This window comes from Gobio gobio, assembly GCF_949357685.1.
Source record: "Gobio gobio genome assembly, chromosome: 5".
Lineage (NCBI taxonomy): Eukaryota > Metazoa > Chordata > Actinopteri > Cypriniformes > Gobionidae > Gobio > Gobio gobio.
In genome coordinates, this window is record NC_137101.1 from 32,487,735 (window position 1) to 32,508,911 (window position 21,177).

A 21,177-nucleotide genomic window follows, 5' to 3' on the forward strand; every position below is an offset into this window, starting at 1 on the left:
TTTTTTAGAAAGTTCAATATCTCCTGAATAAGGATCCACCGTATAACATTGAAATAAGGGTCCCATTTTCTGGTAATTGTTATCGAAACAATAGGTGCATTATTCACAGCCGAAACACTACAGGTGGATAGGGTACAATTTTTAAGTTATAGATATCACCATAAAACTTTTCCAGTTTTTCACTTACATAAAGACAAACATTTTTTGTATTACAAGTTTTCTGAAATGTCATGTTTACATATGCAAATGAGGCATTGTCTAATTAAATATGTGCTAATTTGCATAATCAAAACTTTTCTAACGGAATTGAAATCCACAGACTCGAATAGACAAAGTGTAGAGAAATTAACAGTTGTGCTTTGTATTGTTGTGTTTATTTGCACTGATCTGAAGGAATACAAGTTAAGGAAGCAAAATAACACAAAATCTCAATTGACCACTGCATAAAAAAAAACAACAACAGTGTTTTTCTTTGTACTTCAAGTTAAATAGTGCCATGAACATTATGCAGGGATCAAATGTCTAGCCCTTTTTGTAACAAATTTGATGCAGTGCCACCAAAACAGGAACAACAGCATTTGGATATGTCAGTGAGGCTGGAAACTTTATAGTCAAGCGCTCTTTACATCGCTTCAACCAACTGGAACCCGATCATAGTCAGGAGTGGCTAGGCTGTATTGGAAAAAAGGGAGGAGGAATTGTTGGTATCACAAGACATCTTCAGCTCTTTGCAGATGGGGGTTGTCTTTCAACTTCCAATCCCATCTTGCCCATGACACAAAAGTTGCCTTTGGTCTGGATACAGATGATGACTACATTCACAATGAAACCACAAAAGACAGAATGAAACGGGACTCAATAGATGTAGATGCTTTGCTTGCAGTATTGCAGAGATTTGGTCTCTTTTCGGCTAACCTGCCCCAGACACTGCAAAACATTGCAAACAAACCTTTGCCACCCTGGATATTGAAGATGAGCTGTTGACAGCTACACAGAAAGGGCAAAGTCAACTGGATACATTTGTAGAGGAGTGGCTGTTGCCATCTGAGGGGAGAAGAGTCACTTTCAGGGACAAACTGAAAAAGAACAAGTATTTGACTTTTGCTTCCCTGTTTGAAGTTCAACAGTCAGACCCAATCACTGGGCAGGCAAAAACTGTCAAGGCAGACAGAAACATTCTACAGCGCCTCATTGCTGCATATGAGGCAGGACGCCCAGTCAACCTCAAAAGCATTATGATGCATGAACTATGCGTTGTACCTCTGTCCTTGGCAGAAGTTAATGGGCAGCTTTGTTCAGGTTCAAAGGCGATATTTGCTAAGGTCTTGACTGCTGACATTCCATGTCCCAACCACCTTGGTGCCACAGACCTACAAGACGAATCAATGCTTATCGTTGATGGTCAAGCTTTGGTCATTGCTATTGGGAAGCCACAAGAAGCAAAGACTTTTGGAGACCTGGCAGACATCTTTATGGAAACTGTTCTCCGAAGTGGAGCACAGTTCCAGTGAATTGATGTTCTGTTTGATCGCCACCACACATACTCAATCAAGAGTGGAACATGTAAAAGGCGTTGAAGAGGCTTGGTGGCAATCAGAAGACCAGCTGAGGGCAGAGATTTACCTCTTCCCACAAAATGGGAGAACTTTATCGCTCATGAGGACAACAAGGCAGACCTTGCTCGCTTTCTATCACAACAACTGATTGTGAGAGCACCAGACACCAAGAGTATAGTTGCTGCAGGTGGCTTCAGCGATGAAGAGAGGGTTGAAGCATCTAAAGCCGCGTTTCCACCGAAATTACCAGGAACTATTTGTACCAGGAACTTTTTTCCCAGGAGCTTTTTCTCCCCCAGACCTGCTACTATCTGCGTTTCCACCGCGGTCTAAAGTACCGGGAAGATTAGGCAAATTAGTCCGGTGACGTGGGAATGCGCGCGACTGCTCCTCCCAGTCACCGACGGAAATTAATCACTTTTGCGCGATACTGTCTGCAACAATAACAAGTGGAGGAGATGCAAGCAGTGCTGCATTTGCTGGTTATGTATGCACAACACTGCTTATTTAAACGTGCACTTTCACCTGGTTTGACCATTTTAATGCAAAATGGGATGATGGGCAATCCAAAATCTGAATGTGCTCAATTCCAAAACAAAAGATTTTCTATAAAAGGATAATGAGGTTAAAGTCATTCATGACAGATGTGTGAAAAGTTAATTGAATGAAAACAATAGACTGAATTAAGCGGCTGAAAGATTAGGTACTAGACTGCAAGTATTTTATTTTTTATCACAATAACATCTCAACATTCACAACAACAAAAAAAAAATCACATGACGAGTATTACAATATGCTTCATTAAATGCATAATTTTGGAGACTTCTTCCTCAAATTTGAAATGAAGCAGGACCACACTTATGGCTTCACTTAAGTTGTGGTTATAAGTTATTATACTACATTCACATAGTTATACATTTAAAAATATAATATTTGGGTTTTCTAGATATGTTTATGTGCATATTCAGAAAGACTTGCGAGCAGCAGCCCTTTTATTTGCTTCCTACACTATATGAATGTGGTTATATAGTTAGAATGTGGAAATTAAAGACACAGTGACATTTTACACATTTGACTTTATTTTAGACAGATTAGTTCTTACAAAATTAAAATAAATAAAATAAGTGTGCAAAGACAAATAAATTACTAGAACAATAAAATGAAAATATAAAATGTGAAAACAACAATAAAAAACCCCGTATTTTCAGTAACCTGTCCAAGAGCTGTGCCAACACGTACAATATATAAAGTACAAATGTGGTAGTGGAAATGCTTCATTCAAGCGGCTGGTCATTGTGGCTACATCTTGAACAACTGGACAAACGGTCCAAGAACAGACAGAAACCCGGTCTGAAAGTCCCTCTGCTGCCGTCTGCTTTCTTCCGCTTCTGACTGGTGGAATGCCAACTCTTGCCTCCTCATCTCTCCTCGGTCTGGCTCTCAAATAACAGCTGAATATATTGGTCTCGCTGTTCTTGTCCATGCTGCAGGACGGCCCGGTTAGCATCCTCCATGTCCCTCAGTGCATCAAGAAAGTCACAGTCCCTTTTTCTTTTCCCTAAGTATGAAAGATTGCACAGAAACACATGGAAATTAATACACAAGGCAACCATGAAACAATAGAAACCATCAATTAATTATTTCAAGTGTTTTCACTACAAATAATGAACAATTGTTTGCCCAGCTTGAACAATGCAGTGTGCAATTTTTATCATGGGCAATTTAAGTTTACAATTAAAAACAACAAAACTACTCAAAACCATTAAGGATTACAAATCAGTTTTTAAATAAACACACATTTTTATCAGCTTTATACCTTGGTGTGTGTGTGTGTTTCGGCAGGAGACACGGGACGAGGGCTAACGTACTGGTGACCGCGGGGGAAAACACGCTGGTCTCTGTTGCCTGCAATTCATCGGGGCCACTCGTTACGTCTGGAAAAGCACGTTGAAAAAAGTTACTGCAACGTGTTTAAACACTGCAACGAGTTTAATAGATGATACCAAGATGAGATATTTACCTTCAACCCACTCGGATTCCTGGATGGTCCCAGGATGGTTTCCAACAACGCACTAGCCGAGTCTTTCGTTACCGCTGCACCTGAAAAGGACGGTCTGTGTCCCAGCAACGCGTCCAGGCGGTCTTACCACTTGTTGATACGCCGGTCGGAACCGCTCCGGTTGTTATGATCCTTTAATTTCTTGTAATCTTGTCTTAATTTCTTTAACTTCTCTCTGCACTGTTTTCCAGTGTGACTGGGACCGAGTCGATATCTTCAGTCCTCCTCTGCATATATGCTCAATAAAGCCTGAACCTCGTCGTCGGTCCATCGGTCGAATTTTTTGTTGAACTCCATTGTTGCAAAGAAAATATTTACTGAACTAGTGTTAATTTTGTCACCTATTTTTAATTTAGTCTTAGTCTTAGTCTTGTGCCAAATGTCCTTGTTAGTTTTAGTCATATTTAGTCATTCACATATCTTTTTTTGTTAGTCAAGTTTTAGTCGACTAAAAGTCTCGTCATTTTAGTCTAGTTTTAGTCAAAAGACAACTCAAGGTATCTTAGTCAAGTTTTAGTCGACCAAAAGTCTAGTCATTTTAGTCTAGCTTTAGTCAAAGGAAAACTCAATATATTTTGTGGCAAAATAAGTTACATAAAGTACATATAACCTGCATAATGTTTGTGCCACAACACCATAGCTAACTGGTTGATTTACAGCGTAGATCAGCATTAGCTTATGAGACGATGGGCACAAATATCGAGTTCGATCTTGATTCAGTATGAATTCATATGTATATAGCCTGCTGTACATAGTATAAGGGAAAATATGTTTTTTTTACACTTTTTTGGGGTTATATTATATTTGCTTGCATTCTTTACTATTCACTATTATTAACATTTCACAAATAAGTAAGCAGTTATGATCTGTGTATGTATTAAAGAGCCATACAGGCACCCAGTGGGTAATGGCATTACAAGTGAATTTTTTTATTTTTCCAGCCACAAAATGACTCTAATTTGCCTCTTTGCAGTGGAATTCTCTATTTTAACCTTAATTAATACACTAATTGTAATATAAATAATAAAAATATTAGAAGAAAAATATTTTAAGTGATCATTAATGTACCATAAGTATTGCACAAATAGTAGTACCAAAAGATCTCCTCAAAATATTCAATAAATATTATTGAATTAAAATATAGGCTATTTATTTTTGAAATAGTTAAGGTGTATGGTCACATTTGACCATCAATGAGTACAAGTGTGACTTAATTAGTAAGGAATACCTGAGGGCTAAATACAAGAAAAACATTAATATTAATGTAAACAATGTTGATCTCCATCACTCTCCATAATAAAATGATACTGTAAATGTGGCTGACGCACACTATGCTGTACTGTTTACCAAAAATTGCTGCAAACACCTGTAAAGTGAAGCTGTTGTGTAACTTACGCGGCTTAAGCCATTCAAATATACTGACACAGCGCTAGAGGTATTGAGCGCTCCGGGAACCACGTGACCACACGCGCGCGGCCGCGAGATGACAGGCGGAGTCTGAGAGAGACCTGTACTCCAGCAACAGCGGGAACTCTTTCGGAATATTTTGAACAGCTGAATATTCATCTCATGATTTAAAAGTATAGACAATTGTAGACGAAAATGAAGAGAGATTTTATCTTAGTTTTTATTTTATGCAAAACATTTTAGTCTCGTCCTTTTTCATCAACAATAATGCATGTTAATTTAGTCTTAGTCAGCGTTTTTGGACATTGGTGCAGTCTCGTCATCGTCTCGTCTTCGTCATGGTAAAAAAGGCTGTTGACGAACATATTTAGTCTCGTCTCGTCTGACGAAATTAACACTATACTGAACGCAGAGCCCACCTCGCAAAAGACTTGTAAAAATGGCGGTGGAAAAAAAAATGCTGCGAGAGCTCAACCAATCAGCATGTTCAGCGCCCAAGTCCCACCCCCGAAAGTTCGCAAACTTTTGAAAAGTACCACCTCGCAAGCAGGGCCGTTTGGAGGGGGAAATATTTACCCGGAACTTCATTTAGACCCTGGTTCCTGCGGTCGAAACACACCGAGTTCCCCCCCAAAGTTCCTAGTTCCGGGGGAAAGTTCCTGCGGTGGAAACGTGGCTTAATACAACCCTTAACACTGACAGCTTGGAAGCTAAACATGAAGAAGCAGACACAAGAATTATCCTTCACTGCATCAGAAGTAAAGCATCAAAAATTGTTGTCTCTGCAAGAGACACCGACATCTTGGTACTGCTGATTGCCCACTTCCACATGATGCCATGCCAAAGGATCTGGATGAAGACAGGTACAGCATAGGAGAGAAAGTACATCCCAGTTCATGCTGTAGTGGAACAACTGCAAATGGAGCCACAGGTCCTCGAGCTACTTCCTGGTTTCCATGCTCTCACTGGGAGTGACTCAACTTCATACATTGCAGGATATTCAAAGAAGACATGATGGGAAGTTTTCATAGAGTATTCACATCTACTAACGGGGCTTGGCGAAGGTCCTGAACTGAGTGACCACACCATTCAGAATGCAGAACAGTTTTTCTGCAAACTCTATGGTCTAAAGGATGCTGATAACACCAATGAAGTTTGAACAAGCATGTTTGTCAAGGGTATGATAATAGAAAGACTGCCCCCAACCAGAGACGCACTCTACTTCCACATTCAGCGCTCTCACTTCCAGGCTCTGGTCTGGCGGCAGGCCCACTTACAGCAGCCAGTTCTGACACCCCCTGAAACCATGGGATGGAAGACAGAGGGGAATTCCCTTATTCCTCAACTCATGTCACTAGCCCCAGTTCCAGATGCCTGTGAGGAGTTAATCACCTGTGCCTGCACCACTGGGTGCAAGACAGCCCGATGCGGCTGCAAGCCTAATCCATGCACTACATCTTGCAAATGCAAGTCCAATGATACTTGTATGAACAAATAACTTTTGGAATATCTGTGATCACAGTATTGTTGCTTTATTTTGTTGAAATTTCAGAGTTCCAGCAGCCATTTAAACATTAAAATTTGTCCCTTTCATGTTAATGTTGTATTTTCATTGTTTACATGTTTAAATATTCTGAGAATGCACAGTTTAGTTCTAATGTTTAAACTGCAATAAATGCATTAAAAAGTTTTTTTTTCTTTTTTGGCAGCTATTCTGTTTTTATTGTTTATGCCAAAACAGTGATGTTTACAACTTGTTATACGGCAGAAATGGATGCAGCACCTAAAAATCATATAGAAACAACACTTGAAGTACTTTTCCTCAAAAATGCCTACTATTTTGGGACTCGACTACTAGGAGTCCTCAGAAGAGTTCATATGGGGGGTTTTATCTTAAAACCTTTTTACATAACTCTTAAGAGCAAGTAATGATAAGAGGTTGACCTTATTTCTATGGATGATATCACGTTTTACGAGCATGCTCCATTAAATAACACAGTGGTTGGTAGAGAAATGTACCAGGCAGACAGTAGGACAGTGAGAGGGATACACACACAAATCCATTTGTCCTTGGTATCAGAAGTAGCGTGAGCAGTGAGATTGGTATGAAGTGAGTTTGGCCAGAGGGGAACTGTCAACAGTTCACCATGTCTGTGAAACATGTTTGATTGGGACACCTTTCTGCTATGATTAGAACTGATTATCACTCTTCCCTGATTTTCGTTATTACTAGATGTATTATTTTTACTGGTGGGAAGGCATATTTGTGAATTTTGGGACAGAGTGTCTACACCCAGTGTGGTCTGTATCATTGCGTAAAACTGCTGGCAATGCGTGTTCTCCGCTGAGGCAAAGAGGTCTATATCAGCTTTTCCAAAACACTTCCAAATCATGTCGACCGTCTGCAGGTGCAGCCTCCACTCTTTGTTGACTACCCCTCTCCTCGACAGCCTTGGTTCAGCTGGTCAGGGACATGAACTGCCCGGAGGGATAGGAGATGCTGGTCTGCCACACCACCTTGGGGGTTTATGTACAAGACCACTGTGGTATTGTCTGATCGAATCACGACATGATGTTGCCGTACTTCCGAGGAGAAGCAGTCGAGTGCAAGCTGAACCGCCCTCATTTCCAGGCAGTTTATATGCCATTTCACGAGTTCGCACTTACATATAATTTATAGAGAGTAATTCAATGCGTATTTGGCGTGCTGTCCGGGGGGAGGGCTTTGAGCTCGGAATTAGGCCCAAACCCAGAGTACCCCGCGTAAATGTAAGTGGTTTTAGAGTTAAAAGGTGTGGCGAAGGGGTAGTGGAAGGGTTGCTGATAACTGTCAACAAACGGCGGTAGGACTGCTGCGTGTATATATACCTCTATTGTTGATTAGCTGAGTGCTCTCCACCTGTGTCAATTATCTGAACGTGCTTCTCCCGAACCTTGTTTATAAAACATAATTTCACGAGTTCGCACTTACATATAATTTCCATCCATCCATCCATCATCTTCCGCTTATCCGGGGCCGGGTCGAGGGGGCAACAGTCTAAGCAGAGACGCCCAGACTTCCCTCTCCCTAGCCACTTCCTCCAGCTCTTCCGGGGGAACCCTGAGGCGTTCCCAGGCCAACCATGATACATAATCCCTCCAGCGTGTCCTAAGTCTTCCCGGGGCCTCCTCCCGGTGGGACGTGCCTGGAACACCTTCCTGGGAAGGCGTCCAGGAGGCATCCGAAATAGACCTCACCACCTCAGCTGGCTCCTTTCGATGTGGAGGAGCAACGGCTCTACTCTGAGCTCCTCCCGGGTGACCGAGCTTCCAGCCACCCGAAGGAGAAAGCTCATTTCGGCCGCCTGTATCCGGGATCTTGTCCTTTCGGTCATGACCCACAGCTCATGACCATAGGTGAGAGTAGGAATGTAGATCGACCGGTAAATCGAGAGCTTTGCCTTACAGCTCAGCTCCTTCTTTACCACGACAGACCGGTACATCGACTGCATTACTGCAGAAGCTGCACCAATCCGTCTGTCAATCTCCCGTTCCATCCTTCCCTCACTCGTGAACAAGACCCCAAGACACCTGAACTCCTACACTTGAGGCAGGAACTCTCCACCAACCTGAAGTAGGCAATCCACCCTTTTCCGACTGAGAACCATGGCCTCGGACTTGGAGGTGCTGATTGCACTGAATACATAAGATAAAATAAGGCAAAAATTAAGACATTACAGTCACATTTTTTTATCATAATTTAATATTGTATTATAAAACACTTTAGACCTTTCTAATGATTTATGTTTTCTGTAAAATATAATAATAATAATAATTGTTATTATTATTTTTATTCTTAAATATTTGTATTGTATAGCACTTTTTGCATTTTTCAGACATGGTAACAGACGTTTTATACATGTGCTACAATTTTGTGAGCTGTGCTACAAAACTTTCAACCTCTGTAGCACCAGTGCTATGTGCAAAAAAAGTTAACGTACAGCCCTGCACATACTCCCAGAGCACCCTCCACAGGATGCCACGAGGAACACAGTCGAATGCCTTCTTGCCTGGTTGGGCAAACTCCCATGAACCTTCCAGCACCCTGGAAAGGGTATAGAGCTGGTCCAGTGTTCCACGACTGGGACGAAAACCACACTGTTCCTCCTGAATCCGAGGTTCCACAATCGGGCGAATTCTCCTCTCCAGTACCCTGGCATAGACTTTCCAGAGGAGGCTGAGAATTACTTTCTATAAATTATATGTAGACCGGGAAAGTCTACATATAATTTATAGAGAGTAATTCAATGCGTATTTGCCGTGCTGTCCGGGAGGAGGGCTTCGAGCTCGGAATTAGGCCCGAACCCAGAGTACCCCCCAAATGCTAAAGAGCATAGGACAGCCACCTGCTAAATACCCCCCCAAGAAGTGCAGAGCTTGGCATTAGAGAGGGGGCCTGGTTGTTTGAACGGGAGGGCCCGTGAGCGGCTTGTGTCGCCAGTGGGCAGCCCCTGTTAGTTCACGAATCGCACGGTTCTTGATGGGAGCCTGGAAGAAAAAATGGGAAAAAGAAATATGAGATTTTGATTTAGAGATTTTGTGGGACTTACCCCTTCCTTACTAAGTGGAAACTTTCCACTAGTGGAACCTATCAATCTAGAGGGTTTTATCTGCTTCCTTACTGTGTGGAAAACTGTCCACTTCTCGCTGCGTAAGTTTTTTAAACCGCTTCTTGCTGTGGGAAAAACATTCCTTGCTGTGTTTAACAACTTCTATTTCTGGGGGTATAATCGGAGGGTTTGGAGGGCTTGGAGGGCTTGATGATGTGGTACCAGTTGGCCCTGATATAGCTTTGAGAAAGCATCTGAGGACCATCTCCCGAGAGCTTGGATCTGCTGTTGGGAGAGGCCTTTTGAGCTGCTGAAGTTGCCTCCCCGATGCGGAAAGGGTAGCTTGAGAAGTCTTTTACAATTATACACTTTTTTTTGTGTATTTCACGAAACATGAATGAATTTGCGTGATGTAAATCCGACAGATCCGATTCTCTGAGGCGCAAACTAACATTGCGCCGCCCATCGCGCAGTATAGATCAATTAAAGTCCCTGTAAAGTCAAAACTAAACATGTGTTCTGAGTTCCTCACACCACAGATAAATGTGTTATTAACCACCCAGCCAAATTTGAATCATAAAAAAATCCGGGAAGTACATAAAATAGCTTATTGAAAACCTGAAAAAATGAGCAGCATTCTCTGCTCTCAAACGCTGGGGGTGTGTCCGCTGTCGGCGCCGAAACCACGCCCACTCGCGGGAAAGCGGTAGTAGCACACAAGACAACACTCACTGATCACGAGCGTCTATGATCACGACGCACCAGATGTCGGCGGGACGGGAGGACGAAGGCCTGGGCGGGGGATAGTCGGTTCTGCAGCGGATTATCAGTGAATCCCAGTTGTCTCCGGTGAAAGTTTGTAAAACGAACCGGTGTAAAGTCACTGCAGAGGTAGGTGTAGGTGATGATCCTCAGCTCTCCATCAAGGTTGCTGTTCACAAAATTAATCCACCTCTTCATCGTTTTTGTTTTGTAAGCTGTTATGTTAGTTGTTGACTATAGTAACTAACAGTACTAACAGTAACTCGCGATCGAACTGATGCGAATGTGCTCTAGTTATGATCGTGTTAGGGGAGGAGCCGGGCTCAGGGGCTCCAGTGCGTCATCGAGCCACCATTTTAGCCCCGCCCAGAAAATCCTGAACACAGCAACGGTGAAAAACTGTTTAACGGTCTAACTTCTGAATTCAGTACTTCATAGTTCACAGTCTTTGTAATTTGTTTCAGCAATACATTTCTAACATTTATAATGTGTTTAGAAAAAAATCTCAGAATTGCCTTTACAGGGACTTTAACACACATTCACTCACACATATTTGAAAATCAGAATATCAGATAGTTCATGACATAGTTAGCAATTTTGTGAATATTTTGAATAAAAAAGAAAAAATTAAATGAACCCGATACAGCTGAGCTGTCATACAGTGCTACTGTGGCAGCTTTGTGTTATGTGAGAAGCACGACGTGTCGCCATGGAACAATAAAACTAAAATATATATATATATATATATATATATATATATATATATATATATATATTTTTTTTTTTTTTTTTTTTTTTGAGGCCTGACAGCAGATAATTAGTAAATTTGGTGTGTGAAATGTGTAAAATATTTAAATAACCTGGACATTAAATGTGGGCATGGGCGCAGTCACGGAAAATACAAATGTGCATAAACTGGCATCGCTGTTTGGTAAATTTACCAGAATTAAAATGTTTGCAGGGCTGCCTGCTTTCTTCGAAGGAGGAGACTCTCCTTTTGAATCCCTGGTTTGCGCTGGCGGTTGCTGTACTTAGCAAGTAATTGGTGGATCTAGCAGTGTTTGTTTCCAGGCAGGGTAGGGAGGAGGGGTTAACCTGCGGGCACGATGTTGTTGAGTAAGTTACTGACCTGTACTGGGGGAACTTTACCGCATTGGCTGTGGAGAAAATTAGCCAGAGAAAACTTAGCTCCTGTGGGAGCAGAAGGAACAGCACTGCTGTGGCAGTGGAGAAATTAGCCAGAAAACCTGAGCTCCTGCAGGAACAAAAGGAACAGCACTGCGGTGTGGATAAAATTAGCCAGAGAAACTGAGCTTCTGTGGGAACAGAAGGAACAGCACTGCTGTGTGGAGAAAATTAGCCAGAGAAACTGAGCTTCTGTGGGAACAGAAGGAACAGCACTGCTGTGACAGTGGAGAAGTTAGCCAGAGAAACTGAGCTCCTGCGGGAGTAGAGGGAACAACACTGCTGTGGCAGTGGAGAAAATTAGCCAGAGAAACTGAGCTTCTGTGGGAACAGAGGGAACAGCACTTCTGTGGCAGTGGAGAAAAAAATGTAGCCAGAGAAACTGAGCTCCTGTGGGAACAGAGGGAACAGCACTGCTGTGGCAGTGGAGAAAATTAGCCAGATAAACTGAGCTCCTGTGGGAACAGAAGGAACAGCACTGCCGTGGCAGTGGAGAAAATTAGCCAGAGAAACTGAGCTCTTGTGGGAGCAGAGGGAAAAGCACTGGTGTGGCAGTAGAGAAAATGTTGCCAGAGAAACTGAGTTCCTGTGGGAGCAGAAGGAAAAGCACTGCTGTTGCAGTGGAGAAAAAAATAGCCAGAGAAACGGAGCTCCTGTGGGAGCAGAAGGAAAAGCACTGCTGTGGCAGTGGAGAAAATTAGCCAGAGAAACAAAGCTCCTGTGGGAGCAGAAGGAAAAGCACTGCTGTGGCAGTGGAGAAAATTAGCCAGAGAAACGAAGCTCCTGTGGGAGCAGAAGGAAAAGCACTGCTGTGGCAGTGGAGAAAATTATCCGGAGAAAAGAAGCTCATGTGGGAGCAGAAGGAAAAGTGCTGCTGTTGCAGTGGGAGAAAATTAGCCAGAGAAACTGAGCTCCTGTGGAAGCAGAAGGAAAATAACTGCTGTTGCAGTGTAGAAAATTAGCCAGAGAAACTGAGCTCCTGTGGAAGCAGAAGGAAAAGCACTGCTTTGGCAGTGTAGAAATGAGCCAGAGAACTGAGCTCCTGTGGAAGCAGAAGGAAAAGCACTGCTTTGGCAGTGTAGAAATGAGCCAGAGAACTGAGCTCCTGTGGAAGCAGAAGGAAAAGCACTGCTGTGGCAGTAGAGAAAATGTTGCCAGAGAAACTGAGTTCCTGTGGGAGCAGAAGGAAAAGCACTGCTGTTGCAGTGGAGAAATAAATAGCCAGAGAAACAGAGCTCCTGTGGGAGCAGAAGGAAAAGCACTGCTGTGGCAATGGAGAAAATTAGCCAGAGAAACTAAGTTCCTGTGGCAGCAGAAGAAAAAGCACTGCTTTGGCAGTGTAGAAATGAGCCAGAGAACTGAGCTCCTGTGGAAGCAGAAGGAAAAGCACTGCTTTGGCAGTGTAGAAATGAGCCAGCGAACTGAGCTCCTGTGGGAGCAGAGGGAAAAGCATTGCTGTGGCAGTGTAGAAATGAGCCAGAGAACTGAGCTCCTGTGGAAGCAGAAGGAAAAGCACTGCTTTGGCAGTGTAGAAATGAGCCAGCGAACTGAGCTCCTGTGGGAGCAGAGGGAAAAGCACTGCTGTGGCAGTAGAGAAAATGTTGCCAGAGAAACTGAGTTCCTATGGGAGCAGAAGGAAAAGCACTGCTGTTGCAGTGGAGAAAAAAATAGCCAGAGAAACGGAGCTCCTGTGGGAGCAGAAGGAAAAGCACTGCTGTGGCAGTGGAGAAAATTAGCCAGAGAAACAAAGCTCCTGTGGGAGCAGAAGGAGAAGCACTGCTGTGGCAGTGGAGAAAATTATCCAGAAAAACGAAGCTCCTGTGGGAGCAGAAGGAGAAGAACTGCTGTTGCAGTGTAGAAAATTAGCCAGAGAAACTGAGCTCCTGTGGAAGCAGAAGGAAAAGAACTGCTGTTGCAGTGTAGAAAATTAGCCAGAGAAACTGAGCTCCTGTGGAAGCAGAAGGAAAAGCACTGCTTTGGCAGTGTAGAAATGAGCCAGCGAACTGAGCTCCTGTGGAAGCAGAAGGAAAAGCACTGCTTTCGCAGTGTAGAAATTACCCAGCAAACTGAGCTCCTGTGGAAGCAGAAGGAAAAGCACTGCTTTGGCAGTGTAGAAATGAGCCAGAGAAACTGATCTCATGTGGGAGCAGAGGGAACATCACTGCTGTGATGGAGAAAAGGTTAGACGGACAAAAAAAATAAAAAAATAACAATAAAAAAGAAACACATTGAGCAACCAAATAGGACTCTATTTTGAAATTGCTATGACTTATTTCATGATGCTCATTCAATTCATTTGAGGAGATCAAATATACAGCCTTACAACGATATATTCACCGTAACATTTCTAAAAAATTAGAAATTGTCTTTCTGTTGATGTAGCCAACACTTTTATGCATGCCACAATTCTGTCTCATATTTCGTATTGTCTCACATGTTGGGGTCAAGCTGGTGAAAATGTGGTTAAGCCTTTAAAATCCCTATATAAACAAACTTTAAAAACTCTCGATAAAAAACCTAAACATTTTCATCATTGTAGCATTTTGAAGAAATACAAATTATTGAGTTTTGAAAATTATGTGCTTTTTAAAAATTTGTGTATGGTTTATAAAATTGTAAATGGTTTGGCTCCTTCGGTACTCAATGATTTTGTTGGTTTCCGTCCTAATATTTCTGAAAGATCTACTAGATCATCTATGAGAAATTGTGCTGTTCCTTTTCGTCGTTCTGCTTTTGGACAATCGTCTTTTGCTGTGAAAGCAACGAATAACTGGAATGCTTTGCCAGAAGATATAAAAGGGTGTAAATCTATTGGAATTTTTAAAATGCAGTTGAAATCTTTTTTAGAATGTAATCAGCTTTGTAAACATTGACATGGTTGCTGTTTAATTGTTTGTTTTGTGTATTTGTGTATATATGTATTGGGTATGTTATTTTATTGTTTATGTTGAACTGCCAAAGGACTGCGGGTGAAAATTAGCTTTGAGCTAAATCCGGTACAATACATGAAATGGAAACATTTATGTTAAAAATTGTACATGGTCCTTTTATAAAATAAAGTAAAGTAAAGTAAAGTAAAGTAAAGAAAACGTTGTCATGTTCATAAGAATTTGCTTGGCATGAATGTGCACTATTCATTGACTTCGAATCTGCTCGGAACTGAAGCATTTTGAAGCATTGTTTGCAAGCCCATAGAATGCACATCAGCACCACATTCATATTTTGAAGCATTAGAGCTCACATTTATTTAACGAAATCATAGCCTTTGAAGTTTTTTTTTTTTCATCCCCAAAATATAAGGTCGCTTACAATGATCATTGATATACTTGTTATACAATATAGCCTTATAATGTGTAGGGTATTTATGTTGCATTCAAGAAAACGGGTGTTCCAAAATACGTTGTATGGCTTGCACATCTATTTATTGTCGCAAAAGCGAGTAGGGTCGCACTGTGTCGAGCCATGTGATCGAGCTTATGTGAACGTCAAGTTGAGAAGTATTGAATCAAAGGCAGATGATTTTCAGCTGGTTCCAACTAGGGGCTGATTGTTTGGGGTAATATGCGCTGTTGCAGCCATCATTTTAGTGAATTGTTCTCACGATGCGTTCACTTGCTTTACCAGCAAGTGTCGTTCATCATCACGGCAACCGCCTGCGTCCATAATGAAACACTTCTCGTGTGTGCACCTGTCTGTTGTAGTAGACTACGTAGACACGTAGAGACAGCATGATCGCAAGAAAAGCTTGATGTCTGCTGGTAACAATACATTATCTTAAGACAGGAACTGTTGTAGTTCTCCCTGTTGCAACTTGCAAGTCTGTGCGGTGTGCACTCTTTACACTGTCCGAACGCTGCTCTCGCCACTGAGTCTGTCATCATGGTTTCGAAACGCACGTTATTAATATCCTTTAGAAGTTTAGAACATCGATCATTGAAGTTTGTGAATCGATTAGAATTGCTAGAAGACAGAATCGATTGTGGATTAAATCTAAATAAAAAATTATTTTACCGTGAATGCTGATGGAAGCGGCCGAAAGGGGTTTTTAAGGTAGCTTATACATTTGTAAGTAAAGACTCTGTACTGTACAATTGCCTCGAGCGGCGCGTGCAGCCATGCAGACAGCGTGAGTGGGTGGCCGGGACGAGCTGCCGGAAATGCCGTCCATGCTGATAACTGTCAACAAACGGAGGTAGGACTGCTGCGTGTATACCTCTATTGTTGATTAGCTGAGTGCTCTCCACCTGTGTCAATTATCTGAACGTGCTTCTCCCGAACCTTGTTTATAAAACATAATTTCTTTTTCGTCTCCGTCCAGGTGCCTACAGGCTTTTTCACACCGGGACGATTTTCACACGTGTTTATCGCCAAGAATTAATGCCTCGTGACTAAAAAAAGGGCCCCAATGTGAGTGTGCACACAGACGCAAAACGGCAGGCGTAAAAAAAAAAAAAAAGCATTGGGTTCGTTTTTTTGTTTTGACGCGGCGCATTAAAAACTGTCCGACCAATGCAATCAGCGCTTTTGTTCACGTGCCTGGAGCTGCTGAAGTTGTAGTAAAATACGACTTGGTGGCGCTCAAGCACAAAACGGTCTTGCCGAGTACACATTGATACGACAAAGAAGAAGTAAGTAGACAAAGAAGAAGATGAGCTGCTAATGCTGCTTGCCAGTTAGCCAAAAGTGTGTGAATGGTTTTGGCAAGCATGTAAATACTAGCTGTCTCAATTCAAGGGCTGCATCCTTTAAAGGCCGTGTCCTTCAAAGTGTGTTGCCGACGCGGCCTTCAAAGGACGCACTTGTTTACAGTGAAAGGTACAGCGGATTGCGTCACCACGGTGCGACGAAGGCTGTCATAATTCGAAGGTCCTTCGAAGGCTCCTTCAAAATACGGCCTGCAAATGCGTCCTTCTTTTCCCGTGAAATGAAGAATACTCAGATGGATGCTTCGCAGCCTTGCCTACCCCCGAATTCATTGCGTACCATGATGTCAGATTTTTAAGAGAAATTTCCAGATTACACTTTTAAATGTAAGTATTGGGTTTCAATTTACTCAAGTTATCTAATGTATCAAATGATAACAATTAAAAAATGCAATAAAGGTTCAAATGTTGACTAATATGTTACCAACATGCGATTTTATATAGTTTATACTCTTTATTATGTACATAAATGGACCGAGGTGAACATCTTTAGTTGTTTTGTTTTTAGGCAGTTGAACTTTATAAAGTCCAGTATAAATGTTACTGCGGCTCTTCAACGGCTGCTGTCACATCTGCTAAGTACTTTAGATTTTTATTCAACTTCATCTCAGAGGCAAATATTGTAGTTTTATGAAAAACTGACTTTTTACACATGGATATTAGATTTTGATATTAGTTATTGTTTAAAAAAGATTCTATAAATACACAAAAAATATGTCTTATAGATCAGGGATAGGCACCGTTGGTCCTGGAGGGCCGCTGTCCTACAGAGTTCAGCTCATAGAACAGTTATGCATGTTAACATATTTTATGGTTTGATTTGAGGATGTGAGTTAATTTCATTTATTCTTCCCTCTTTCTGAAAACATCTTAGCGACATGGCAGCCATCGCTGAGTCAGCACTGCAAATCTGTTGGTAGATCCCAGATGATGTCCCGCTGACAGAGGCTTTAGTACTCCACCGTTCACCCTAGTCACAACACATGCCTCGTTGGTGCAGTTAGGCAGCGCCTGTCAGTCTCATAATCTGAAGGTCGTGAGTTCGAGCCTCACACGGGGCAGAGTGGTGCTTTTTGGCGAAAGTGAGGGTTTCTTTATACCCTTTCGTGTGATTGTCCATTTCTTCATGAGCAATGCGATTGAAATCCAGTGCTTTTGTAGGACTGATGTTGAATAAATGCAGTAATAGAATTCCTCTCATATTCACGTAATATGTGGCAGCGTTGCTGCAATGTTTTGTCAATGTTTAACATCATTCTTTAATTCTCATGACGTTTCTTGTCAACGGCAATGCAATGTTTCGCATGACATTCCATGAATCTCATCCCATGACACTCCATCCCACACCCCAAAAACCCATGACATGTCATTCCAAGAAATTTCCAGGAATTCCTTGCCATGACATTCTACTGCATCCCCAAAATGTCAGTCCATGACATCACAGTCAAACTCCAAGAATCACATTGCATCCCTCCAAAGAAACCCCAAACAAAACATGAATACCCTTTCACAAACAAGTTCTCATTCCGGTAAACATCGCAATGCGGTATTCCATTGAATCCCCTTCGATAAAACATGTCCAATTTCACAAAGTGTCATGGCATGAAATTCCAAGAAAACTGCATGAAAATTCCATAGGAGTCCATACATGGCACAAAAGTGTTACTTTAAAGTTCATGTGATGACGGCCAGCGTTACAGTAGTGTTTCTCTAGTTCTGACGTGAACCGAAATGCAGTGCTTTGTCAACATTAATGTATCACTGGGTCAACTTGCCAGAGGGTTAAAGACTCTAGCTTGAGCCCGCGGCCAAAGGTTTGGTTTGTCAGAAGTGGGATTCGAACCCACGCCTCCAGGGGAGACTGTGACCTCAACGCCAGCTGCCGAAGGATCGTCCAACATTTTGGGGCAGATGTTGAACAATGTTGAACTCCACAGCCAATCACGTCGAAGCACTATAACATTTGCAACCAATCAGAAAGCCCCATTCTTAACATTATCTCGACATTTGACCAATCAGAGTTCAATGAATTCTTGACATTTTTGACATTTGACCAATCAGAGTTCAGGAACTGTCACGAGCACGTTTACGCCTTTCACCGCTAGTTGAAGCGGCAAGCCAGATGTCAATCAAGTTTCCGAACTGAGCCGAAGATTTACGAAGTGATGACATAGTCCTCAGGGGGTGTGTCAGAGTTCAAAAATAGTTCAGCAGACGAGCATCACGGACACGGAGGTCAGCATTTTCACGGAGGTCAAGTTTATTTATAGAAAACATACACAACGATATTTCGGACAGCAGGTAAGAAAACGAATGACATATTTGAATGACATGTTGTGTTGTGTGGTTTTTTTCCCAAAGAAATCATTTTATTAAGGGTAGTTTTGTCCAAAACAGTTTAATCCTGGGCAAAAAAAATGTCTGGAAAAAAATCCCATAAAGGCATGTCGGACTCTGAATGGATAGCACGTCTAAAAAAGTTTGCCAGCACAGGAGTTTGGCCATCATCTGAGGGTAACAGACCAGCACCACGACAGAAAAAGTGGCATGACGTGTATCAAAGGGTGAGTGTGTGCTTTTGTGACCTTTTCATGAAATAAACAACTTAAGTGTTTGTTGACTTGCATAATTGAACATTAGAATTGTTTGTTAAATGTATTTGCATAACAGAAGAACATATTAGTGGTCAGTACAAACATGTACCTGATCTCATTCATTAGAACAATGGTTTGTTACTTATGGTTTACACCAATGTAAACCAGGTATCATTATTATTTATAGATGTTTATGAATATCTATATGCTGCATATAAATGATGTTGCAGGTATTTGAGATTTATGTCATACTATAAAAAAACTACAGTGTGAACTGTACTATAAAAAAACTACTAGACTTGTTTGTTCTGGGGGTTTGTTCTGGGGTTGAGAGAGAGGGGGCAGGGATGTTGGGGGATGGTTTGAAGGTGTGAGATGTTCATCTCTTGTTCTTTTAGTGGGGGAAACAAACTCACTCATTCACTCTTTCTCTAATTTTACATTTTCCCCATCAAAGAACATTAATTAATACAAAATAAATATGACACGCATCCTGGAAAATGACAGTGAATAAATGTGCCATACCTGTTTAGTTAGAAATGCATGTATTGTGTATTACATGTTATAATGTTTACAGATTGAAAAATGTCCGATGCAGTCTCACGGCCAGACAACCTTACTTGGAGCAGTCCCAAAGTGTATGTGTGGTTTTCACACTCAAAAGGTAACAATGTGAAGATGTTGCAAGTATTTATTTTTATATATATATTTTACTAAACAATTTTTTTTTCTCATTCAAAAATGATTGTATGTATTTTTGTGGTTGTCTTAAACAGGCCACTGCCGCTACTGGACCAGCACAGCAGGTCATGGAGCAAAGTCTGCCTCAGCCTCAGCTCCAGCCTCGGCTCCAGCCCCAGACCACTCCATCTGTGACATCTAGGATAATTCCAAGTTTGTCAAGGGTAATACAATTTAAAGGAATTTCAATTTTAAGTTTAAAAGTTAAGTTGAAATGTAATGAAGTGCAGAAAGTAAAAGGCTGTGTTGTTGGCTGGTATGTTTTTCACACCTACCTGCCAATTGTCACACCTTGTACAGGGGTGTGCTGATTGGTTAGTTTGAATGCCATGTCACATGGTCAATGATAAAAGAACAATGTAACCTATGTGCTCTCTTTCTTCTCTTCTCAAGTCCTTCATGGCATCTCTCTTGATCTTTTTCTTGATCTCTTTCTGTATTGCTCAGGTAACATTCCACTTATGCACAATGAATTATACACACATTATTAATTCAGTCATCATGCATCTACTTGTGGCCATTTAAAGTGTAATCGTGATTACTGTTAATAAATACCTTCTCTTAGAATCTATGCTCAAACTACTTTTGATTTTAAGTAATTTTAAAAAGGTACCTGCTGAATTACAATATACTCACATTATAGCAATGCCTTCCCACATATTTTTATATTCTAACTGTGCTTATTTCAATCTGTATAAGTAGAAGAGGGACACTAAAATGCTACTTATATACCATTGTCCTGCTTTCTCTCAGTTATTCAGCAATCTTACATCATGAACTTTAGGGAAACCATTCTACAGAAACCAGTTTGCATATTGTATTTAACTAGTTGAACAATAACATATAGGAACAATAGATATTTTGTAATTTTCCAAAAATTTTATTATATATTTGTTACAGCACATTTAGTCTTTTCATTGAAATTGTTTTTCCTTATTTTAGTTTACCAAGCCAAGATGTAGTGGGTCCCACATCGCTGCAGCAAAGCCCAACCTAATTATGGCTAGGAAACCATCTCAGGTTGTTGACAAGCCCAGTGCAGCAGTGTCCAGTGGTCCCATTACAAGCACCACTGTCTCTGTAAGTACTGGTATAATCCACATTGCATTGTATGAAGACACACTCCACTCCTGTGCACTTTTTAGTGACATATTTAACTCTAACAGTACAGAAGAACAGTACAATATAATGTTTGAATTAAATAGATTTTATATACACTGCAGTACAAAAGTTTTTTTTAAAGAAATGTTACACTTTTATTCAGCAATTTATGCACTAAATAATTTGAAAATAGATTATAATAAGCAGCGAATGATATTAAAATGCAATTATATTTCCTGGTATTACTGTTTTTGTCTGTATATTAATCTTCAATCTTCTTTCAAAAAACAAAGGCTATAGTATACAGTTTTGTAACTGCATCTAGGATGCGTTAAAATTATTAGACAGTTATGTTTGACTGTTTCTCCTGTTATAAAACATCTATTATATTTCACTGCGTGATTGTACAGACACAAGACCCTGGAGTTCCAGCCTCTGTCTCCAGAACCACTGCAGATGTGCCCAGTCCTGCCGAGTCTT